This window comes from Phoca vitulina, unplaced genomic scaffold, assembly GCF_004348235.1.
Source record: "Phoca vitulina isolate PV1807 unplaced genomic scaffold, GSC_HSeal_1.0 scaffold32, whole genome shotgun sequence".
In the NCBI taxonomy this organism is placed as follows: domain Eukaryota; kingdom Metazoa; phylum Chordata; class Mammalia; order Carnivora; family Phocidae; genus Phoca; species Phoca vitulina.
Window position 1 is genome coordinate 692,255 of NW_022589735.1, and position 26,249 is coordinate 718,503.

Consider the following 26,249-nt stretch of genomic DNA (forward strand, 5'->3'; position numbering starts at 1 on the left):
TCAAATAAATACATCTTTAAAAAAATAGTGAGCAAGCAATCCCACTTAAATACTCATCAGGCCCTGTAACGATCTACAGATTTAATGCAATTCTAATCAAAATCCTATCAGTGTTTTTTATAAACTCGTTCTAAAATTTATGGAAAGGCAAATGCACTAGAGTAACAATTTTGAGAAAGCAAGCTGGAAGAGCTACACTATCTTAAGATTTAATATAAAGCTAGTTATGGTATTCGCAAAGGGACTGACACAGAGCAAAGGAACAGGAGGGCAGTAACAGACCCACAGAAACATGGCCAGTTTATGTTTGACAGATATGCAAAAGCAATTGAATGGAGTGAGGATAGTCTCTTCAAATAAATGTTAAAAAAAAAAAAACAAAAAACCTGGCATGCAAAAACTGAAAACCAACTATTTTAAACTTCGTATTTTATATAAAAATTAACCCCAAATGGATCATAGATCTAAATGTAAAACATAAAACCAAAAACTAGAAGAAAACAGAAGAGGATCTTCATAACCAAGGAGTAGGCAGACTTCTCAGACCTGTTGCCAAAAGCACGCTCTAGAAAAGAAGAAAAATGAGAAATTGGACTTCATCAAAATTAAGACCCTTTTCTTTGTGGAAGACACCGTTAAGGGGATGAAAAGGAAAGTCGCAGACTGGGAGAAAACAGTTGCAAATAACATCTAACAGAGGACTTGTATTTAGTTTATATAAAGACTCTTAAAAAAGATTCCACAGTAACAAAACAACTCAGTTTAGTAGTGGCCGAAGTACTCCAACAGATACTTCACCAAAGAGGATATAAGGAGGGCAAATAAGTACATGGCAACATCATTAGCTATTTAAAAAATGCAAATTAAAACCACAACGAGATACCACGATACACCTATCAGAATGGCTAAAATAAAAAATACAGTATCAAGTACTGGCTAAGATACAGAGCAACTGGAACTGTCGTTCATTGCTGATGGGAAGGCAAAAGGGTATAGCCTCTCTGTAAAATCGTAGCAGTTTAAACATAATCATATGATCCAGAAATTCCACTCCTGCATATCCACCTTAGAGAAATAAAAAAACTTCTGTTCGCAAAAAAACTGTAGCAGTTTAAAGTTAAACATACACTAAATCATATGATCCAGAAATTCCATTTCTGGGTATTCACCTTAGAGAAATGAAACCTTATGTTCACACAAAAACCTGTACTCATGAATTTGTGACTACCAAGAAGTGGAAATAACCCAAATGTCCCTCAACAGGTGAATAAATAAATACACTGATACCTCCATACAGTGGAATGCTACTCAGCATTATAAAGTACCCACCAGATCTTCATAGAATACACCAGCAGTTACACACATGATTTTATTTGCAAGGCAGTATCACAGGCATTCCAGGGCAAAACGCATCCAAACCAAATCTCCCTTTGCCAAATGTACTGGAAGGCTTTCTAATGTACTCCTCGGGTCCCCGGGCTTCCATAAAAAGGCAGGGGGATGGTCCCTTCCTGCCTCAACAGCAATTCCACAGATTCTATTTTCCATACTGGAGTTACATTTAAAGTTTCTTTTGAAAAGATTTATATTAGGGCGCCTGGGTGGCTCAGTTGGTTAAGCAACTGCCTTCGGCTCAGGTCATGGTCCTGGAGTCCTGGGATCGAGTCCCACATCGGGCTCCTGGCTCAGCAGGGAGCCTGCTTCTCCCTCTGACCCTCTCCCCTCTCATGCTGTTTCTCTCTCTCTCAAATAAATAAAAAAAAAAGATTTATATTAGAAAAATATGAAAAGATTGATAAAGTGAAAATACAGTCCGAAGGGTCTATACTGTTGCTGCTGTTCAGAAGGGCCTCCCTGGAGCATGGATGGTCACATGCTTGGTTATCTATATGCTGGACCCTCCAAAAGACACCGCAGAGGACACAGTTTGCTTGAGGAGACTCAAAGCTGAGACACAGTAGCCTGACTTCCTTACTTGATGCCCGGCCTTTCTGGAACCTGGTGTTTGACTGCATGCAGTTTTACTGCCTCCAGTGTGGCAGAGGTTCCAAGCCTTCATGCCCCAGCTGGTTCTTTGCACCTCTGAGCTCATGTCTTTCACACCTACACAAATGTCTGCCTTCCTCCAGTCCTGAGGAGCCCTGTTCTCTGGTCCTAGCAGTACTGTCTTTCCCTCTGTTGGTGTCCTTCGCAGAATAGGAACTGGAGAGAAACCCACTCTGAGTGACAATGGCATGACTAAGTACAATGGACATTTTTGAATTCTTATCCGACCTGACTTCGCAGCAACGTTTGATGCTACTGATCACTGCCTTTCTCTAAATACAAATTCTACTTTCAGGACACCCCATTCTCCTGGTTCTCCATATCTGACTCCTTTGCAAGTTTTATCACCTATAATCCAACTTAGTTTTCCTTGAAGCTTAGCCCTCCACTGCCACCTCTTCTTTTCCCTAGCCAACTTGATCTCATTCACCCCAACATTTCTGATTACCATGAATATGTCAATGCCTTTCCATAGCTCTGTCTCCAGCCCAGTATATATACAAGTGCTTACCTGACATCTCCACTTGCATGTCTCATTGTCTTGACACCTCAATCTAACCCAACATGGTTTTTTTCTTCCTCCCAACCAATCATAGTTCCCAACCTCCACAAACGTAGTAGGCAACCAGTTCCAGTCAGAAGCCAAGGAATCATCACGGAGTGTGCCTTTCTCCTTCAATCCCCATAGTCCATTACCAAGTACTCTTGATTTTACTTCCAAATATCTCAAATGCATTCATGTCTCTCCATCATCACGTGAACCTGTGCCCCCTCCAAAATCATTCTCTACATAGAAGCCAAGGGGATCTCTTAAAAATGCCAATTTGGTCATGTCATCCCTTTGCCTAAAATCCTTAGTGGCTTCCCACTGCTCACAGATAAAAAACCAGAATCTTTAATTGGGATTATAAGCTCCTTATCTTGCTCCTGTTTCTCATCTGTTCCCAACATCCCACTGCTCTTGCCGTGCTAATTTCCTCTTCTAGTTTCGCAAATGAGGCGTGTTCTCTTCTGCCATTGGGCCTCGGCACCTGCTCTTCCTACAGTGGTTTTGCGTATTAACACCTACTCATCTTCTCTCCCAGACTGTTTAAGACGGTCCCCTTTTATATGTTTTCATATATATCTTCCCTTCACAGGAAAGAAGAATGTTAATTATTACCCGTGGGATTATTTAATGTCTGGTTCCTTCCCCAGAGTGCAAAGAAGCTCCATGAAGGCAGGGAGTAGGTCCTATTCTGTGTGGTCCATTACCTAACACACTGGAAATGTTCAGCGTTTAGTCAATGAATGTTGGTCCTTGTAGACTGACAGTGGTTCCCCAGGAGTATGCATGGCATAGACTGAATAAGTCCTCCCACAGTTTAAAGTGCCCCAAAGTGGGGGTGCCTGGCCGGCTCAGTCGGTAGAGCATGTGACTCTTGATCTCAGGGTCGTGGGTTTGAGCCCCACCTTGGGCACAGAGATTACTTAAGAAGTAAATAAAGTGCCCCAAGAAAATGCTGTGATAAAACTTTAGAATCTTCTAACCTGTGACCCCACTAGAGTGAAGAAATTATTTTCACCAAAAATGTAATATTTTTTAAAAGGAATCCATTCTGGGGCGCCTGGGTAGCTCAGTCAGTTAGGCTGCCTTCAGCTCAGGTCATGATCCCAGAGTCCTGGAATCAAGCCCCATTGATCAGGCTCCTTGCTTGGTGGGGAACCTGTTTCTCCCTCTCCCTCTGCCTGCTGTTCCCCCTGCTTGTGCTCTCTTTCTCTGTTAAATAAAAAAATAAAATCTTAAAAAAATTAAAAATTAAAAAAATAAAAGTTAAAAAAATTAAAAAGAACCCATTCACAACAGCATTAAAACTAATGGACCTCAGGAGCATCTGGATGACTCAGTCGGTTAAGCGTCTGACTCTTGATTTTGGCTCTGGTCATGATCTCAGGGTCGTGAGATTGAGCTCCGCATCGGACTCCCTGCTCAGCACAGAGTCTGCTACTCCCTCTCCCTCTGGCCCTCCTCCTCCACCCCTGCTCGTGCTCTCTCTCTCTCAAATTTTTAAAAAATTACAATTAAAAAAATAAAAGCCAAAAAGGATATGCAAAAGTTGTGTGATGAAAACTGTATGATTTTACTTAAGGAAATAAAGATGACCAAAATAGAGAGATACCATGTTTATGATAGGAAGACAGTACTATAAATGTCAACTCTTCCCCCAGTTATTTTGTTAATTACATACTGTTCCAATTAAAGCCAAATATGGTACTTTTCTATAGAAAAGGACACATCCTAAAATCCAGATTAAAGATTAAAAGGCCAAGAACAGACAAGCAAGTTCTGAAGAGGAAAAGGGTATGTATGTAGGTATGTACATATGCATGTGTGTATGTGCTGGGGGTAGGGAAGATACTTATCACACCAGACTCTTGATTCTAGCCTGTTCATAGAGGGGAACTTATATATGACAAATCCCATTTCAAATCAATCGGGAAGGGATGACCTAATGTTGGAAATAAAGAAAACCAGAACTCTAACGTATACCATTATCAAAACTAAAATTAGGTCAATGAAAGACTATGTGAAAAAAATTTACAAGAAAATACAGGCTTAGCTTTATGATACTGGAGGAGAAAAGGGTTTTTCAAAGACTAGAACAAAGCATAAGGGAAAGATTGATAAACATGATATTTAAAAACTTTCCTATTAGGGGCACCTGGATGGCACAGTCAGGCGTCTGACTCTTGGTTTCAGCTTAGGTCATGACTCAAGGTCATGGGATTGAGCCCCATGTTGGGCTCCCTTCTCAGCATGGCATCTGCTTGGGTTTCTCTTTCCCTCTCCCTCTGCTCCTCCACTCCCCCACATGTGCTCTCTCTCTCTCAATTAATAAATCTGAAAAAATTTTCATATTAGAAAATACACTATAAAAAAGATTAAGAGACAGATAGGGAGAAGATATTTGCAAGTCTATCAAAGTAACAAATATTAGTGCGTGGAACATTTAGAGATTTCCTATAAATCAGTAAGACAAACCTTCATAAGAAAGAAAAATCACAATGTTTTTAAAAGCAAATCACCAAAAATTTATATTTTTATGTTAAGGTCACTAGAAATCAGGGAAGGTAAATTAAAATAGTGAAACACTGAATAAAATACCTAGGAATAAACCTAAACAAGGAGGTTAAAGACCTGTACTCTGAAAGCTGTAAAACACCGATGAAAGAAATTGAAGACAACACAAATAGATATTCCATGGGGGTGCCTGGGTGGCTCAGTCAGTTAAGCGTATGACTCTAGATTTTGGTTCAGGTCATGATCTCAGCGTCATGAGATCGAGCCCCACGTTGGTCTGTGCCCAGTGTGGAGTCTGCTTAAGATTCTCTCTCTACCCCTCCCCGTGTCTGTACTCTCTCTTTCTAAAGTAAATAAAATCTTAGAGAAGATATTCCATGCTCATGGATTAGAAAAATTAATATTGTTAAAAGTCCAAATAAATAAATGTCCATACTATGTAGAAGCACCTGGCTGGCTCTGTAGGTGGAAAGTGTGACTCTTGATCTCAGGGTTGTAGGTTCAAGCCCCATGTTGGGTGTAGAGATTACTTAAAAATAAAATCTTAAAAAAAAAAAGGCCTTACGATCCAATCCTGTCCCTATCAAAATACCAACAACATTTTTCACAGAACTAGAATAAAGCTAAAATTTGTATGGAACCAGAGAAGAACCTGAATAGCCAAAGCAGTCTTAAGAAAGAACAACAAAGCTGTACATGTAATCCTAGATTTCAAGATACACTATACAAAGCTGCAGTAATGTAACAGTATGGCACTAGCACAAAAATAGACACAAAGATCAATGGAACAGAATAGAGAGCTCAGATATAAACCCAAGGAGGCAAGAATATAATGAAGAAAAGACAGTCTCTTCAATAAATGGTGCCAAGAAAACTGGACAGCTGCATGCAAAAGAATGAAACCAACCACTTCCTTACACCATAAATAAACTCAGAATGGATTAAAGACCCAAATATGAGACCTGAAACCAAAAAACTCCTCCAAGAAAACACAGGCAGTTATCTCTTCGACACTGGCCTTAGCAACATTTTTCTGAATAGGTCGCCTGAGGCTAGGGAAACAAAAGCAAAATTCAAGTACTGGGACCACACCAAAATAAAAAACCTTTGCACAGCAAAGGGAACCATCAACAAAATGACAAGACAACCTACTGAACAGGAGAAGATGTTCATAAATGATACATCTCCTAAGGGGTTAATATCCAAAACATGTAAAGAACTTACACAACTCAACACCCAAAATACAATCTGGTTAAAAAATGGGCAGAGGACCTGAAGAGACATTTTTCCAAAGAAGACATACAGATGGACAACAGACACATGAAAAGATGCTCAGTATCACTCATCATCAGAGAAAGACAAATCAAACCACTATGACATAGCACCTTACACCTGTCAGAATGTCTAGAATCAAAAATACAAGAAATAATAAATGTTCACGAGGCTGTGGAAATAATGGAATCCTCGTGCCTTGGTGGTGGGAATGTAAACTGGTGCAGCCACTGTGAAAAACAGTATGGAGGTTCCTCAAAAAATTTAAAAGAATTACCATATGATCCAGTAATTCCACCACTGGGTCTACCTGAAGAAAATAAAAACACTAATTTGATAAGCTATATGCACTCCTATGTTTACTGCAGCATAATTTATAACAGCCAAGATATGGAAGCAACCCAAGTGTCCACCAAAAGATGAATGGATGAAGATGTACATAAATACAATGTAATATTATTCAGCCATAAAAAAGGATGAGATCTTGTCCTGCCAACATAGGTGGATCTAGAGGGTATTATGCTAAGTGAAGTAAGTCAGAGAGAGGCAGACAAATACCATGACCTCACTTATACGTGGAATCTAAAAAACAAAGTAGAAACAAATCCATAAATAACAGGAAATAAACGGACTGTTCCCAGTTTAGGGAACAGTTTAAGGAAGTGGGGGGGGGATGAGGGACGAGCAAAATGGGTGAAGGGGAGTGGGAGATACAGGCTTCTAGTCTGTCACGGGGATAAAAGCACAGAAAATATGGTCAGTGGTACTCTTAGTGTTTTATGGTCACAGATGGGAGCTACACTTGTGAGCACCGCATAATGTATATACACTTGTAAAATCACTACTGTACACATGAAACTAACATTGTGTGTTAACTATACTTCAATTTTTAAAAAAAACTGTATGGTACTGGCACATAGACACCCAGATCAAGGAGACAGAATAGAGAACCCAGAAATAAATCCACATTTATATGGTCAATTAACTTACAACCAAGGAGGCAAGAATATACAATGGAGAAAAGACATTCTCTTTTTTTTTTTTTTTTTGAAGATTTTATTTGAGAGAGAGAGAGCATGAGAGGGGGTAGGGTCAAAGGGAGCAGCAGACTCCCTGCTGAGCAGGGAGCCCGATGCGGGGTCCCGTGGGACTCTAGGATCATGACCTGAGCCGAAGGTCGTCACTTAACCAACTGAGCCATTCAGGCACCCCAAGACATTCTCTTCAATAAATGCTGCTGGGAAAGCTGGACAGCTACATGCAAAAGAATGAAACTGACCACTCCTTACACTATACACAAAAATAAACTCAAAATGGATTAAAGACCTAAATGTGAGACCGACCGCCATAAAACTACAAGAAAACAGGCAAGAATCTTTGACATCAGCCTTGACAACATTTTACTGGATAGGTCTCCTGAGGCTAGAGAAACAAACACAAAATTAAACCACTAGGATCACACTAAAATAAAATGCTTTTGCACAACAAAGGAAGCCATCAACAAGGTGACAAAGCAACCTACCGAATGGGAGAGGGTATTAGCAAATGACATATCCCCAAAGGGGTTAACACCGAAAATATGTAAAGAACCCATACAACTCAACACCCAAAACAAAAATAGTTCTATTAAAAATGGGCAGAGGATCTGACTACACATTTTCATTTTTTATTGTTTTTTTAGAGAGAGAGCACACATGCCCGAGCAGAGGGGGAGGGGCACAGGGAGGGAGGGAGGGAGTGAAAACCACTGGTGTGGAGACTGACTCAGGGCTCAATCTCATGACCTCAATCTCATGACCTCAATCTCATGACCCCAAGATCATGACCTGAAATGAAATCAAGAGTTGGAGGGGCGCCTGGGTGGCTCAGTCGTTAAGCGTCTGCCTTCAGCTCAGGTTATGATCCCAGGGTCCTGGGATCGAGCCCCGCATTAGGCTCCCTGCTCAGTGGGGAGCCTGCTTCTCCCTCTCCCTCTGCCTGCCCATCTGCCTGCTTGTGCTGTCAAATAAATAAAAAAAAAAGAAATCAAGAGTTGGACGCTTATGGGGTGTCTGGGTGGCTCAGTCGGTTAAGCTCAGGTCATGATCCCAGGGTCCTGCCAACCGAGCTCACATCGGGCTCCCTGATGAGCAGGGAGCCTGCTTCTCCCTCTTCCTCTGCCCCTCCCCCTGCTTGTGCTCTCTTTAGCGTTCTCTCATGAATAAATAAAATCTTAAAAAAACATAAAAAGAGTTGGACGCTTAACTGACCGACCCACCCACGTGCCCTCTGAATAGACGTTTTCCCAAAGATGTACAGATGGGGGCGCCTGCGTGGCTCAGTCAGTTAAGCATCTGCCTTCAGCTCAGGTCGTATCTCAAGGTCCTGGATTGAGCCCTGTGTCGGGCTCCCTGTTCGGCCGGGAGCCTGCTTCTCCCTCTCCCTCCGTCGCTCCCCCCGCTTGTGCTCTCTCACTCGCTCGCGCTCTCAAACAAAATCTTAAAAAAAAAAAAAATGTTCAGCTGGCCAATGAGCACATAAAAAGATGCTCAACATCACTAATTATCAGGAAAATACTAATGAAAACCACAATATCACCTTACACCTTCCAGAACGGCTATTATCCCAAAAGACAAGAAATAATAAGTGTTGGCAAGGATGTGGAGAAAGCGGAACCCTTGTGCACAGCTGGTGGGAATGCAAACTGGTGCAGCCACTCTGGAAAACAGAATGAAGGTTCCTCAAAAAATTAGCAATAGAATTAATTACCATACAATCCAATAATTCTACCACTGGGTATTTACCCAAAGAAAACAAAAACACTAATTTGTGTTTATTGCCGCCTTATTTACAATAGCCAAGATATGGGCACAACCCAAGTGTCCCTCCACAGAAAAACGGATAAAGATGTGGCACATTTAAGAACAGCCCCCAGAGACACATGCACTCGTGCACACATGCGCGTGTGCCCACAGACACACACACACACACTGGAGTGTTACTCAGCCATAAAACAGAATGAGTGAGGTCTGGTCATTTGTGAGAACATGGATGATGCTGAGTGAAATAAAAAAACAGTCTGCGCCTGGGTGGCTCAGTCATGAAGCGTCTGCCTTCGGCTCAGGTCATGATCCCAGGGTCCTGGGATCGAGCCCCGCATCGGGCTCCCTCCTTGGCAGGAAGCCTGCTTCTCCCTCTCCCACTCCCCCTGCTTGTGTTCCCTCTCTCGCTGTGTCTCTCTCTGTCAAGTAAATAAATAAAATCTTAAAAAAAAACAAAACAAAAACAGTCTGAAATAGAGAACTGCTGGTGGCCAGAGGGGAAGTGGGTGGGGGGATGGGTGAGAGAGAGAAAGGGGTTAAGAGGTACAGACTTCCAGTTGTAAGTAAGTGGCAGAGATGAGAAGTACAGCACAGGGAACACAGTCAATAATACTGTAACACGCTGTATGGTGACAGATGGTGACTGTCCTTATTGTGGTGAGCAATGCGTCGTGAGCAGAACTGCTGAGTCAGTACGTTAAAAAGATAGTGAGATACCACTTCACACCTATCCTAGGGGCTAAAATGTAAACATCTGCAGATGCAGTATTTTTCAAACAAAGAAAAAAATGGAACGGTACAGCACTAATTGTTTATTGCAGGAACAGAAGGCAGCGGGCCGGAGGGAGCACGTGGGGCCCGGCCGCTCAGTCCAAGGTGTCCAGGAGGCAGCAGCAGCAGAGGGCGGCCCAGCACGCGGCCAGGGCTGCCTGACACCCGGTGTCCGTCTTCCTTTCCCGTTCCATCACGTACACTGGGGGTGGGGCAGGGCAGGGGAGAGAGAGACCTGGTCAGAGGGGCGTCCCACGCAGCCGGCAGGCAGCACCGGCCACGGAAGACTCCAGAGGGCCGGCTCCGGGAGGCGGGGAGCCACGCCTGTCTGGTTCACGGCTCCATCTCTGCTCCGGTGCCTGGCACACGTCTGGAACTCATGTGCGAATGCAGGGGACATCTGCTCAGCACCTGTCAGACCACGGTTTCCCGCCACCTCCCCTTCCCCAAGCTACATGAAACCCACCCCAGCACCGTATTTGATGCTTGTCTGAAGTGATCCAGTTCGTAGAGAGCCCGGCCCCGCAGCCTGGTGGTGAGGCAGGCACCGGCTGGAAGCTTTACACTTTCTCTCATGTAATCCTCACAACGGCTCCGTGTAGCCCTCATCATTTATAACCCTCAAACACTATCAGCCAGTGTGAACTGGCAGGACCCCTTCGAAAGAGAGCTGGGAGGGGGGTGCATACAATTTTTGACCCACAAAATCCACATCTAGGATTTCCTACAGAAGTAATGGTCTCAGCGTTCAGATACGTGTGACTGCCACGGTATCCAAATAACCCCAAACAACCACCTCCGTGTCCAGTGGAGACTGACGAGCTAAATCAATGCACGCTGTAAGGCAGAAAAGGAAAACAGCCATTAAAAAGAACTAGGTGGTTCTTCCATGTTGCCAACAAATTAAGCAAGGTACATAAGCACGCTTTGTCTGATCTGTACAAAGAAAATACACACATACACAAACACGATTCGGAAAGAATACAAGAAACTTAAAGGTCAAGGGATGGTGAGGGGTGGAGGATTTTACTTTGCACTTTATATTCTCCTCAATCCAGGCTTGTCTGATTCCAAAGCCACACTCAAGGTTGCTTCTGGACTGTCACCGCCGGGTCCTGCCAGCAGGAGGGAGGGCCTGTCCAGTTTCCGCACACCTCGGCCCCCTTCTAGCCTCTGCCCCAACTGCTAGCTCCCGGGTCTTTGGGGGCAGCTGTCACTGACCGCACTGGGCTCCCTGGTGGCACTGGCCTCAGTCCTGGACTACCTTCCCCGTGTCACTGTTACACACAGCCACCCCCACTGACCCCCGGCCCGGCTCCATCTAATCTGTGCTCCCAGTCATTCCTGCTCCCCTCACAGCCTGACCTGGCCCCTGGGACCCAGAGTCCCACCCGTCACATACGCCTTCAATGCAACTCTGACTCCTCTCAGGCCTCGCTGACTCTTTCAGGTCCGGGCAAAGCTGGTGAGCAGCAGATTCAAATCACTGCTCCCCACTCCCTCTGAGGAGCTCGGACACCAGAGAGTACCCCCAAACTGGTAATTTAAGGCTGAGCCCCATGCCTGGCCCCAACTGCCCACTGCCAAGGTTCCTCCCCCTCTAGCAACAACAGCAGGTGCACTGCAGAAATTATGACACAAACCCCAGCCTCGTCTGCTGTTCCCCTTCAAGTCTGGGTTTTAGGTTTGGGCAGGTGTCAGAAGCCCACCTGAGCCCAGGCCTAGAGAAAGAGGGCACCGAGCGAGAAGGGTCAGTCCCTGCCTGCGCACACCCGGGAGGACTCCACAGTCTTCCAAGGGCCATCTTCAGGCCCTCCGACCACCCCCATGGCTCCACTCTTCGCTCACCCCCTGAAGGCGAACATCATGCTCTTTCTCCTCTCGCTTCCTTAGCAGAACCCCTCCGTTCACCACGCCCCTGCCAGCCTGTCACCTCAGCAGTGTCGTCAGGAACTTCAGTGCCTACTCATCGGACCCGGAAAGTAGTGCCCACCGCCCCCCTTGGCCCTCTCCTGATACCAGCAACAAGGTCACTGGGCTCGTCCTCTCCATCTTGCAGACATCCCCTCCACACTTCCGCTCTGGCTTTCAGGCCCTCCGACACCAGCCTGGATGGCAGGGACACGGGATGGATGCCACCCCAGCCAAGGCACCTGCCCAGGGCTCCTGGACTCCACCCTCATCATTCCTGTCTCCGTCTCTGGACTGAAGTCTGTACAGCCCTGCGCATCCACGGGCAAAAACCCCACTGCCGTCCCCTTTTACAGAGGAGGCAACTGCTCAAGGGAAGTCCACATGGTCTGTCCAAAATCAGCTAGAAGGCAGCATTCACATGTCTGTGTCCTGACTTCTCATGAAGCACACCCACTGCTCTGCACTTAAATGCCCATCACTCACCCCTTTGCTCAAAACATCCAGGCTTGGGGCGCCTGTGTGGCTCAGTCGGTTAAGCGTCCGACTCTTGATTTCGGCTCAGGTCATGATCTCAGGGTCTTGAGATGGAGCCCTGCGTTGGGCTCTGTGCTGGGCATGGAGCCTGCTTAAGATTCTCTCTCTCTTCCTCCCCCTTCCTCTCCCTCTGCCCCTCCCCTGCCTCTAAAACAAGACAAAACAAAGCATCCAGGCTTCTCCTTCCCACAGCACTTTCTCTGTGGCCGCGGGACCGCTCAGTCAGCTGCAGGGATGGGATCCCAGGGCTCTGGATCCGCCCGTGGGCAGCAGCTCTGCCCAAGCCCGCCGTCAGGGCCAAATGTCTGTGCTTTGCAAGACCCGGATCAGACCTGCCCACCCCCACAAGGAAGGCTGCTCCTCAGACTCGCGCAGCGGTGACTCAGTCAGCCTCCTACATCACAGTCCCTTTCAGGAGACCTCGGGGTGTTGTGTGTGTGTGTGTGTGGGGGGCAGTGCTTCCTCTTCGTGAGTCAGGGAACCCAATTCGAGGCACATGCACAGTGTGAAGGCTAGCGCTTGAATGACTGATAATCCAAAGAAAAGTGTTCATTCTCTGTGCTGAATGTCCCCTGGGTTTCAGACACTGAGGCTTGTATGCGGTGGGCCCAGAACTCTGGTCTCTGGAAAGCTGCGTGAGGACAGGTTTGCTGTGAGGAGGCCGCACCCACTTAGGGCCGCGTTCACAGGGCAGAGGGGCAGCGCTCCCTGCCGCGGTGGGCAATTCGCCTCGCCCAGGCCAGGCCTTGCGGGAGGCCAACGGATTCTACGCGTCCAACACACAAAACACAGCCCGCAGGGGGCACTAGCTGTGTCCTCGGCAAAGCTCTGTCCCCGTCTCCCCAGTCTCCTCCTTACAGCTGGCCCCAGCTGTTCCGTGAGAGTGAGAGAGTGTGAGTGTGAGTGGGTGTGTGTGTGTGAGAGAGAGAGGGGCAGTGGGGTTCTCATCAGATTCTGGAGATAGTTCAGAGAGAAGCAGAGAAGGAACCCTGCCTACCTGACACTGTTACTCCAATTCAGGTCACTATTCCCAAAGACACCCTGTTCCAATTTAGTGGGAGGCACCACAATTAGGATTTAAGAACAGAGATTTTAATAAGACATTATCAAATCGGATTTAAATATAGGCCATCTATGCACTGGCCACATAACCTTGGGCAGGTGACCACCTCTCTTAGCCTCAGTTTCCACTGCTGTAATATAGGAGCACTGGTAATCTACACCCCACAGGTTGCTGGGAAAATTAGGAGATCAGGCCCGTAAAATGCTTATTAGCACAGTGCTTCATGAACTACAAAGCTCTCAATCAATGTTCTCTGTGTTATCACCATTGTTCAAACGGCCATGACCCGGCAGGCAGACCCCTCCCCTGACTGAGCGGGCCTCTGGCAGACAGCTCCACACAGGCAGAGAGGGGCTCTCACCCAGACTCTGGGCAGAAGCCTCAGAAGGAACAAGAGCCTGGAAGGCAGAGTCACAGGCTGCTCAGGGAGCAAAGGGTCCTAAGGTAAGCTGGCTCTTCACTGTCTGGAGGACCTAAAAGGTCCAGGCCGAGGGAGGGGTAGAGCCCAAATCCACTCTGAGGGCAGGGGGCCAATGATCGGAGCCAGGCCCCATTTCTAGCAGGCCCATGCTGGAGGGGGTTTCTGCCTCACCCCAACCCACGCACGTACATACATAATGGCCATCACGTCTCCTCTGGTCTCAACCGACTAGAGTCAGGGTCAGGCGGCCATGGTCACATCTCTGGGAAGTAGGACATGAGAAACTCAGGAGGGCCTGGGACAGAGCAGCTTCCAGGGGCAGGGAGCTGGTATGCTGAGTCTGGGACGGAAGTAAGACCTGGCCAGCGTGGGGACTAACAGGACAGCAGCACAGGGCTGTAATCCAAGGGCCAGAGACACCTGTGTCCTGACTGGCAGGCCCATGCCTAGTGACAGCCCATCCCACCGACTGAAGGCCCAGGCACCCTGGGCTCCGGGGCCACCCATGGCAGCAGGAAGCCCCACTGTGAGCTTCTCAGGCACCTGCCAGTCGTCAGGCTTCCCGTACAGACAGCCGGCCTCAGGGATCTGTGGGTGCACTCCTTGAACCACCTCTTCCTTCCCTCCCTGCCCCCAGAATGGCTCGCCTGCCCCAGGGCAGAAGAGTGTCCCCTCTCCTGCGTCGGCTCCAGGAATAGCTGCCTGATTCATTAGCCGGGCCCCTCCCAGCGTGGAGGCCAGAGACCCAGCTTGAGGTTGGGTTACTGTGTGAACGGCTCCTCTTCCACACCCCACCCCTATCTTTCTGACCCTGAGAAGCATCTGATCTGCTCTCTGGCAAACTTGTCCCTTCCTCCTCCAGCATCTAAAACAAACCCAAATAAGGCGACCATCGGGGGACTAAACAGCCACTGTCCTTCAAGTACTGATGCCTTTTCTCAGCTCAGCCCTAGCCCAGACTCATGTACACTCCCTCCTTCCTTCTTGGTTTGGGCCCCAGGGTGGCTTGCCTCGACTCGGCCCTCCCCTTTGCCTCTTGGAACCTCAGTGTCCTCACCTGTAAAAAAGCAGGGTTCATAGCGGTATCTGTAATGGGGCCCCAAAGAGATGAAAATGCATTGGCAACAAGATATGGCTTGATCCTCTCCCCTCCTGGGCCCGAACAGTGGGAGAAGCTAACAGTCAGCCCTGAGAAGAACAGAAGACAAAAGGAGCAGAGAATGTCCTCCTCCTTTGCAACGCCAAGGTGCATGGTCCCCACTACCTGGGGTTCCGAGCATCTCCTCTGAGGGCTCTTCCTGACCCAGCGCAGCAAGGATCTTTCTGTCACTACAGTCATCGGAAAACAGCCTTAGAAATATCAAGCAGCGCTTAAGAAGGCAGTACTGAGACAGAGATGGGCCCAGGCGAGTGTTTGGAAGCAAAGGGAAGGCTCCCCAACAGTCCATGCTGATGAGTGCCCAGGACAGCTTGGGGTAAGAACAGGAGACTTTGCCACAGGATGCCAGCCATCTTTTCATTTTCCCTTGTGTCACTGGATCAGAACAAGAACATAGGATTGTCTCAGAAATGGCTGCTTTATCGTCAGGGTTTCTAAATGCCCTACCTAGACTCAGAGTTCCTCAAGTGCAGGGAACAGGCCTTCTCTATGCGCTGCACCCCACCCCCCACTCCCACCTCACAGGAAGGCAGGGTGGGGGTAGGGGGATAAGAACGAGGAGCGTGCATTTTTTCTTTAACACGCAGGACTAAGAACCTTCCAGCCACGGACAGGAGGCTCGAGTAAGCAGAGGCAGGGTCCTGGCCCCATTTTACAAGGGCTGCATGGCCCACGCCCTCAGGTCATGGGCTCGGAGTCCACCGGGGCGCTGGTAATTCATAGTGTCCTTGACTGTGCGGAAGAGCTCTAAGTTGGCTCATCTGTGGATTTGGGGGAATTTCTAATAAGAAATTAAGAGAAGAACCATACAGCCATCAAGAAAAGATTTCACACCCAGCCATCTCTACTTCCTAACTGAACCAGTCTGGCAAATGCAGAGGGACACTGGCCTAAGGAAGTCTCCTCTAGAGGTAGAGAAACCCATGACAGGACAGCTGAATCCAGCGAAGGCCATCACCTTCCAGGTGTGTGCACCTCACCGGATGCCGAGGGTCCCAGGACTAGGTCTAAACTGGTGCAGGGAAAACCAGTCCTTGTGCCAACGCCAAATGCCAAGGTATTTCAGAAAAATATTGCACTCCCGGAGGAAAAAAATTTACATATAATTCTAATAATGCTAAATGCTGTACAAGAACTGGCTAAAATGAAAACAAATGACAAGAACCAGCAGACATGGGGGAGAATACTATGCCTCACAAAGCTGCCGTGGGGGTAGGACAGGAGGCCTCAACAGCCTCAGTGGCCAGTGGGTTCAGGGCTTTAGGCCCCAACGTGGAGCCAGATCTGGGGACAATGTCCAAAGACCAGAGCAACTTGGGTCAGGAGGGGCAAGCTCAGGAAGAGCCCGCACCCCGGAAGCAAGCCGGCTGGAACAAGCTGCGGTGCCGAACACCAGCGCCCACCAGCCAGTGACGAGGTGCCTCCGCGATCACAAAGGAGCGGCCAACTACGTGCAGTCGATGACAGGTAATACACAAAACTGGGATTGTAACACACTGCAAAAACCTATCAAATATCAAACTGAAGCATGATGTTACAAGTGACCAGTGGTGCTTAAGTCCGAGTCTAAAATTAGATGGTGAGTAAAGCTCACTTTTGGCCTGCAAGACTCACCCTCAACGGGGGAAGGGCAATTTATCAGAAACTGACCTTCAAAGACATCTTGCTCCTTGCGCTTTAAAACTCTTACCCTTAGGAACTGAAAGCATGAACCTGACTAGGTACTTGTGCATCCATGTTTATAGCAGCATATTCACGGCAGCCAAAAAAAGTGGAAGCCCCCCACAGTGTCCCTCGATGGAGGAATGGATAAACCACACCTGGGGCTCCTGGGGGCCTCAGTGGGTTAAGCATCCGACTCTTGGTTTTGGCTCAGGTCACGATCCCATGGGTTGTGGGATGGAGCCCGGCGTCCCTGTGTCAGGCTCCTCGCTCAGCGGGGAGTCTGCTTGGAAGATTCTCTCCCTCAGCCCCTCCCTCCCTAAGGAGGGGACGACAAGGAAGGTGGTTAATGCACGATCTATGATTTCATACCCTGCTGAGCAGAAGGAAAGATGCCTGGAACCAGGGAATCTCAGAAACAAAGCAAGGAGAGCAAGAAAGAGACCAGAAACCACAAACTCCCAATGTCCCTGGCTCTTGAATATAAGACAATGCCGTCATGATTTTGGAAGCTAAGCAGAAATCAGGAAAATTATTATTTTCCTGGTTTTCAGGCACTGGGTTATAGAAAAAAATGGAGAGGAAGTACACTCTGAGGGGAGCTGGCTCTTTGCAACTTGCCCAAAAGAGATCGCCAAGGAGGCAGCTGTTGGGTCCTACCAGTTAGAGCCCAGGCACAGGCTGTCCTGTTATCGGCCATGCTGCTCTGACTCACGCTGAGCGCCGGCCTCAGGAGTCCCATTCAAATAGGATTGGCTGCATTTTGTAACAAGGTAAACACTGCCATATCGTTTTTACTGAACACAAAGTGTGTTTTTTATCTTAGGTATACAGACCATAACCGGCTTCAACACGTACGAGATTCCCGTGTTACTGATTAACAGTCCTAGCAGATCTATTTATGCAAAACACCCCCGGTTGTTTCCTCCTTCCACTGTGAGGTTTAATTGTGCAAAAGTAAAAGAGCTGTGTTTTCACCTGACTGCACCTCAGGTTAGAGCCCTGGTGAGGACAAGGTGAGGTCTGAGGTCAGGGATGGAACCGATGACCATTCTCGGTGAACGTGGGGAGGTGATTCAAGGCAGACGGCCCACCCTTCCCAGCTCCCTGCCCACCATTTCAGAGCACCCATGGCCATGCTTGTAGATCTGGAAAGAAGTGTGTCACTTAGTCATCCACAACAATCCCTGCTGTTCTGTAACCCTGCCACATGCCAACATCGACCCAAAAGACAACAATAAGGGGTCCTCACCCATTGATATGTGACATTTGGTGAATGTGAGGCCAGAGACTCCCCCAGTGGAGAAAGGGAGACAGAGGGGTGGCCTGGTCTGTAGGGCTGTGACTTCAACTCTGTTAGCCTGGAGACAGGGCTGGAGTTTAGGGAACCAGCTTCCTTCTGTGGTCAACTGATGAGTTCTAGCTAGCTTGTTACTGAAGCCCCAACAAAAAAGTCTCTAACATGACCAACCACCTTTCCATTGCCAGAAAATTTACATTTCCAGAAAAGACAGGCTAATCCTTGCAATGAAAACCCTAAAGTGGGAAAGTAAGTGGGCTTAACCTTGGAGACAGAAGGGCCATGTGGGGAGTCTCCAACGTGTCAGGAATGACAGAAGGCATCTGACTGCTCCCCATCCACTGAACGGACTTCAGCTGCCCAGAGCAGCACCACCAAGTATGGAGAACAGGAGCATCTCAGCAAACTCTGAAAGCCCAGCACATTCACCCCTCTAGCAGCTCCGCCATCATCACTGACAGGAGAGCCCCTTCCCCAGATCGCAGCACAAGCGACACCGAGAGATTGCTCCTGGGCCTTACTAGGAACACTCACTAGGAACACTGGAGAGAGGAGGAGAGGGGGCCCTAGAGTAGGATACCCTGGGGTCCACTCTGGGTGTGACCACCTATCCCAGGGCTCAGGCTTCTCACCTACAAAATGGGGATACTAATAGGACCTATGCCCTCACTGAGTTCTTCAGGGACTTAACGAGTTAATGCACAGAGGCCAGGGCCTAGTATGCAGCAGGTACTCAGTGTTACGTCAGCTGCTCTTATTCCTCCCAAGACAAGAGATCTGAAGGTCGGAAGGCAGGGCTACCTAATTGCGGAGCACCTGGAAGCAACACAGGCCTAATACAAAGCTGGGAGGGAGATTCTACGGACAGTTTTCACTTGATACAAGAGTCTTTCTGCAGAATAAACAAGGGCCTCAGAAATGGGGTAAAAGAAGCATCTATTTCTCCGTGGCATTACCCAAGCAAGCTGGGGGTATAGACTTAGCTGGCTATCCTCTGAAGCAACAGCAAAGCGTTACTAAGAAAAAATATGAAGACCCTATCAGTTTTAAGCTCTTAAGGAAGGGAGTCAATCCCTCTTCTGTCAGCTGAAACCCTTCTAGAGATCTCGCTTAGCATAAACTTTCTTGCAATGGCTGAGAGCAGTCCTTGGTATGGGAACCAGGCACTTTATCCCAGAGCGGATCAAGCTGACCAGGAGGAGACCTTCAGAGTCAAGCGAGTACAGGGAGTTCAGGGCCCAGAGGCTGGCTAACCCAGGGACAGTGGACCCCACAGAAGATGCCTTCTCCAGATGGGCCTCTTGGGAGCCTTTCCTTCAGATCTATAGGCACAGGGCATCTTGCCCACAGCCTTAAGGAGTTCGTGGTTACCTGTGGCTGCCCAAGGGAAACTGGATGGGTTTGGGGGAGGGAAGATATTGATCCTTCATAAAACTACCCATGATACACACCCCACTCTAAAGCAAAAATACATTTTTACCCATTAAGAACAACTCAAATACAATCTTGTATTCTCTCTAAAATCTGTCAGGCTACAAATATCCCAGGCTACTAAAGGGAGTCATTTCAAGGGTAAATGGAAAAGCTCAGAGGGAACCAAAACACTACCCCCCCCCCCCAAAAAAAAGAAGTCTAATAGCGATTTTTCCCTAAGGAAAGTGAAATCTTTCCCAGGCTACTCCCAATTTATGGCCTTTAATCGGGTGTGTCCCTGGGAAAAGGGTCAGATGCTTGGGACCCCAAGGAGAAAGCTCTCCGCGTCACACGCACATCCCAGGAGCATCCCTAGTAGGACAGTGCGTGCACCTGCGCATGTGGGCGGGGCAGGGGTACGGTGGGGAGAGGGCTCTATTTTCTTCTTCAGCGGCAGAAAGCCTTTCTATTCCAAGGGCATCTCTAGAAGGGGTGCCGCCTTTCCCATCAGGATCTCAGCCTGGGCATACAAGTCACCTTTGATCAAATGAGGAGAAAGCCACTGAGCCCAGAGCAGTGGGAAGAGGTGGGGAGCAGTAATGGCCTCTCACAACCAAAAGAGCTGCAGCCTGACAGCAAGCAGCAACAAGCTTCCTCCTGCAAGCTGGGCAGGCTTTCCGTCAGAGTCGACAGGAAAATCGCTGTTTCCTGGAGGAGGGGAGCCAGGCAAGTCTGGAACAGAAGACCAGGGCAGGCTACAGGTACTGGCAGGGTCCATCCACTGGTCTGTCTCTGCGGGTCCCTCAGCCCCCGGCAAACTGTTAGCTCAAAGGGCAGGAGCAGGGTCGTCTTCACTCCCGTACTCCGCCAGGCTCAGCTCCTCTAGACACAGGGTCACCAGGCCCCAGGGTGATGCCTGCGACATCAGCACGGTCCATTTACGGAGGAGGCAATTCCCTTAGCCTCTCTGTGGCTCTGTTGCCTGGCCTGAACACTGGAGACAATAAAATAACCCACCTCTTGGGACTGTTAGGAAGAGTGTATGATGAGCTCCTTGAAAACCAGTTAGCACAGCGCCAGACGCAAAGTAAACAGACAACAGATTGTAGCTACTATCGTTGCTGTTAAAAATAAAAGGCAAAAAGGAAAAGCAACCTATATTCTAGAGTTTTACACTGTACTGAGATCTTTCAAAACAGCAGTACTTTGTGTGGGGGCGGGGGGGGGGGGGGACACTCCTGCATGAAGTCAGCAGTGAGGGACTGACGTCTAAAATGGAGCCCTCAGGGGCCTGGGATCGAGCCCCACATCGGGCTCTCTGCTCGGCGGGGAGCCTGCTTCTCCCTCTCCCTCTGCCTGCCGCTCCCCCTGCTTGTGCTCTCTCACTCTCGCTCTCTTGACAAATAAATAAAATCTTAAAAAAAAGAAAAACCAGATACCCAACAACACTTTTACGTAGCATTAAGGTAGCTGCAAATATACCCCTGAACACAGACTAACACACTAGGTGAATTTCAACAAGGGCTGCATCATGAAAAACTGAACATAGGGCAAAAGATTCGTACCAAAATGTTAACTACTATCTCTGGAAGCAAAATTGCAGGTATTATTTACTTTCTATAAGGAAGAGCTAGCTCTGTAATTTAAAAAGTTATTTTAAAACCAAGGTCATGTTTCTCTGTGAGAGAACTGGGGTGTAACCCCGAAGCAGCAGCCTGGGGTGTGGCAGAGATGCCCTAAGTCAGGGTGTGGGAAAAGCCATTCTCCTGGCCCCCAGTCATGCTGGATGGGGTCACCGCCCCAGGGTACCAGCTGTTGGGGTAAGCCCTCAACCAATGATGTGGACACGGATCCTCATCATCTTCACGAGGAGCAGTTTAATCATCCTGTGTCCCTGGGGAACCACAATACAGGCCGAAAGAGATTCTTCCCCCCCCCGCCCCGTGGCTAACCACACTGACCACTGGAAAGCAGGTGCCGGGTATCCGCAGGCGCCGTGCCACACCGGCGGGGGTAGGGCCGGAGCCCAGGAGCCGGCCCTTCCAGCACAGCTAATGCCTAGTTCCTACCTGGAAGGGCAGGTTCTAGGGACAGATCCCTGTCACTCCAGGTGACCCCACTCTCACAGGGAGGTCCCACCACCACAGCCTTGGCTCCAATCCTAGAGACTGACCTACGCTATCCCACCTGCACCTTCCAATTTCCCTAGATGCCTTTTACCCAAAGCAGTCTTCCCTCTTACGCCCACCAAACCAATTTCCTCATTGTTTATATCAACATAACTTTAAAAAGCTTCTGCAAGAGGTGAAGTGAATGTACAGGTCATGTTTCAAGACTAGGTAAAAGGAGTCTTCGGGCAGAAAAGCCAGGCCACACCAGGATGGAAGGGGGTAAGAACAACGAAGCAAACTGGTCTGGGAGCCGGTGAGACTCCCAACACCTTCCGCTCCCCTGGGCCAGCCAGGTCTGGCCAACGCACCGGCCCCCAGTCAGCAGACATTGAGCACAGCCCACCAGCCAGCCCAGTCACCTGCAGCTGCAAAGAGCAGTGGCCTTTTTATACTCCATTACCCCTGAGTGCTGGGCAGGCCAAGGCTGTTGAAAAGGCAAAAGAGAGTGTTTTGCATAAAACATCTGAGCAAACCAGAAAGCATCTTGATATCCAAGAAAATGGAAAAATCCGAGGCCATCTTTAGGAGCCTATGGTCCTCCCGTGTCTTTGTGAGCATACTGTTTTCACACGATGCCCAGGTCCACGACACCTACAGCAGTCTCTAGAGGGACTGTCAAAGCGCTGGGCACTGCTGAGCAGATCTGTCAAGTTAAAGACTGAAGTCACAAGTGCTGGAACGAGAGTCAAAGCTGGTACCAAGAGCCCAGTAACATTCACTCAAGGCCAAGCTCATCTGCTTTCGTGAAAAGAACAGAAGAGAGTTGCAGTTGAGTGTCCCCAGAAAGAACATATCTTACCCATAGAGCCCACCTCCTTACTCCTGCTAACCATTAATGCTATTGCTAATTTTGACGTATTTTAAGGATGTTTCCTAATGGAAACATGCAAAGAGCATAAAAGTTAAGAATATAGTTTGAGGGGCACCTGGGTGGCTCAGTCAGTTAAGCGGCTGCCTTCAGCTCAGGTCATGGTCCCAGGGTCCTGGGATCGAGCCCCGCATCAGGCTCCCTGCTCGGCAGGAACCCTGCTTCTCCCTCTCCCACCCCCCTGCTTGTGTTCCCTCTCTTGCTGTGTCTCTCTCTGTCAGATAAATAAATAAAATATTTAAAAAAAAAAAAAAAAAAGAATATAGTTTGAAATCAGACAGACCTGGGTTCAATTTATGGCTCAGTGAGTTACTTTTTGACTTTAGGCGAGTTACTTCCTCTCTCTGAATCTCCGTCTCTTCATCTCTAAAATGGGAAACCACCAGGACTGCTGTATGGATTAAATTAAATAATGTAGACAAAGCATCTGAAGAACAAGATCTAATTAGAAATGGTAACATTTATTTAGTGCCTGGCACAAGGGAAAAAGGAAGATGAAGGTAGAAAAAAGTTTTTTACTCATTCGTGGGAGGCCACATGACACAGGGAAGAATGTCCAGCTCTGGGTCACATGCCTGGGGGACCAGGGGCAGAACATCATAACTTCTCTAAGTCCCCAGTTCCACATCTGTAAAATCTAGGAAAATACCACCTCGCCTGAAGGACTACAGCAAAAACTGAAGCCATGTCCACAAAGCTCTCAGCCCCCACTCAGGCGGCTCACGTGGTGCCCAGTAAACGGCAGACACTGAGGGGCTTTGGGGTTGGACTGGTTTTGAATCCCAGCCCTGCCCATTCCTAGCTGGGTGACCATGAATAAGTGAGCCTTTTCTATGCTTCAGAGTCTTCATCTATATGATGGGGATAAAAAAAGACCTACCTCAGAGGGTTGTTCCCAGGACTAAATGAGTTAATATATAAAAGTGCATGACACATAGTAACCACTTAGGTTTTAGCTCTATTATTTAGCTATAGTTTTTATTATTTAATAATTAACAGTTACTATTAAATATTTTAAAACTTGGACCAGTGGGACTCAAACTTCTTGTTCCACTTTTTCTTTTTAAAAATTTTATTTTTAAGTAATCTCTACATCCGACGTGGGGTTTGAACTCACAACCCCAAGATCAAGAGTCGAATGCTCCCTGACTGAGCCAACCAGATGCCCCTCTGCTGGTTTTAATATAAGGACTGGTATCAAACACCCAGATTCTCCAGTCCCAGACTGAGACAAAGGCTGTCCAGTCAGAGGTTGTGAGGGCGTTCTATATAGTTCCAAGTTCCCAGAGCCTCTTTCCCAGGCAGGCTACCAGAAGAAGTCATGTATTTTTCAGCTGCTGCTGAAACAAATTAGAAATTCCTTTTCTGCCACTGGTCTCAAAAGCAATGGGCAACTTAAATTTTTCATTATGCAGACTCCATCTCAGTAGCTCTCAAAGGAAGGTGATTTGCACCCTGAGGAAATCTGGTAATGTCTGGAAACATTCTGGTTGCCATAACTGAGCAGATACTCCTGGCATTTAGTGGATAAAGGTAAGGGATGCATGAGACAGCCCCACCCATCCCTAACAAAAAAATTATCCAGTGGGGGTACCTGGCTGGCTTGGTGGATGGAGCATGCAACTCTTGATCTCGGGGCTCTGAGTTCAAGCCCCACATTGGATGCAGAGATTACTTAAAAAATAAAACCTTTAAGGGGCACCTGGGTGGCCAGTCAGTTAAGCATCCAGTGCTTGATTTGGCATGGGTCACAATCTCAGGGTTGTGAGATCGAGCCCTGCATCAGGCTCTGCACTGCGTGTGTAGATTCTGTTTAAGATTCTCTCTCTGCCTCTGTGCCCCCCCACCCTCTTTCTCTGCCTCTCTCCCCCTCTCTAAAAAATTAAAAAATAACATCTTTAAAAAAAAATTATCCAGCCCCCATGTGAACTGTGAAGTTGAGAAACCGTGCCCTATAGGAAAGCGGCTTCTTGACAAAGTGAGGGCGAGGGGACAGAATACACCACGACTCCACACTACGATGGCAGCCGGGTACAAACGACACGTGCGTGTTAGCAAGAACTGCCTAGGAAATAAAAACGCAAAAATGATTTCAGATGACGGTGTATCTGGACTATGTGCGGTATTAAAAAAAAATTTTCTGCATGAGTTGTTACTATGTTTAGGGGCCAGAGAAGAAGTGAGGGCCAGCGCGAGGTGGAGGCAGGAACGCCTCAGAGCTCCATCGCTCAGTTCCGATCACTCGCACAGCTGATGGCCAGCCGGTACCGTGACGGAGCTCCAAGCCCCTGCGACACAACGAATACCCTGCTCTGAACCCAGGCTAATTAATGAAGACGGCGAGGGAGGGAAAAAGTAGTGCAAACAGTCTTTTCTGCAAATTCAAGCCCAGAGCTGAACAGCTTAGAAAAGCTTATTCCAGAATCTCACCTGTCCCCTCTCCTGCCTCTCTCTAAACTCTTCTTCATCTTTAATGAGTCAACAAGAAGTTACTAGGGAATCAAATGGTCAAATTAGACAAAGTCTCTGCTACGATGGGAGACCTTAATTCTGTAACTAGAGCCAGGATCACAAAATTACAAACCAATGGAGGACAGAGAGCTGACCCAGACTAGGGGGTGGAAGGCAGCACTCAGCGCCACCGAAGTGACCCATGAGCAAGATGGGAAGGATTTAACAGGGGTTACCTGAGCCAAGTGTGAAGGCTCTTCACAGCCATTCAGAGGAAATACCATTTACAAAAGCCATGTCGGAGGAGAGGCCTGGGGAGGCTGAGGAACCGAACCAGAATCCGGTAGCAGGGCCAGACCATGAAGGGCCTCAAGGCCTTTTGGAATACTGGCCTTTCTTCTAAGAATACTAGAAAACCATTAATGAGGGTAAAAGAAATGTATAAATCCTTCACTTGTGCAGTTCCTACTCTGGCATGCCCAAAGGTTCGGGGAGGAAACCGCTGTGACCAGAACTTCTTTATCCTCAGTTAAATCAAAACTTTTGGCCTCTCACAAAGAAACCCAGGCCAGTAACAAAGCATCCAAACTAAATGGAAGCCAACAGCTCATTGCAAAGAGAAGGAACAGCTTCCCCTCCAAAGCAAGGACCAGCAAGTTCTCAGCCCAGTGGACCATTAAGGCCTATGTCCTCTGGGGAGGGAAAAGAGAGCCCGCAAGACGGCTGAGAGAAACAGCTGATGTCAGGGCCCTTGAAAAGAGCCACAAATCCCAGGAGGACCTCACAAGCAGCTCATCTTCCCCTCATTGAGGGGCCTTGTTGAGGATGCATCACAACACAGTCAGCTCTCCCATCCGTCTCCTGCGGTGTGCTTTCATCTGCATATGTCCTGGGGAGTCATTCAGGAGATCTTCCCGAAGTCCTAATTACCAGCTACAGTGCTGGGTCTGGGGACCCTACTGCCTCCATCTCCTGCCCCTTCCTTATTCATCTCCCTCCTCCTCCCTCTCTAGAGGCCTCCATCCTCCTGGCCACTGGATCTGTCTCCTCCTCAGAGCAAAGAGTATACATGACTAAACCCACTTGCTAGGGTCAGAAACCACAAGCTTCTCCATTCTGACAGGCCTGGCTGAAGTCTTCAAGATGCTGGCCCAGCCCCACGTTGAAACCTAAGGGCATTCCAAGGAATTCCATGTAAACGCCATTTGGGTATCAGAAGATTCAAATGAATGACCCAGGATATGGGCTAAGAGATGCAAGAGGAAGGACAAAGGTTAAATAGACTGAACAAAGACAAACTGAGGATAAGATAATAAAGGAATATTTTGCAAGACCATTGAAG

General features: G+C 47.9%; 1 long non-coding RNA gene across 2 annotated transcripts in view; it reads right to left on the minus strand.

Moving 5' to 3' along the window:
• Positions 1-26,249, minus strand: part of LOC116645136 — a 60,053-nt gene that overhangs the window by 9,488 nt on the left and 24,316 nt on the right. The window contains exon 3 of one of the 2 annotated variants that reach the window (XR_004301910.1): positions 9,784-10,153. The exons of the other annotated variant lie outside the window; for it this stretch is intronic. This is a non-coding gene — a long non-coding RNA (uncharacterized LOC116645136). Of the gene's footprint in view, positions 1-9,783; positions 10,154-26,249 lie in introns of those variants that run through there. 2 annotated transcript variants of the gene reach the window in all.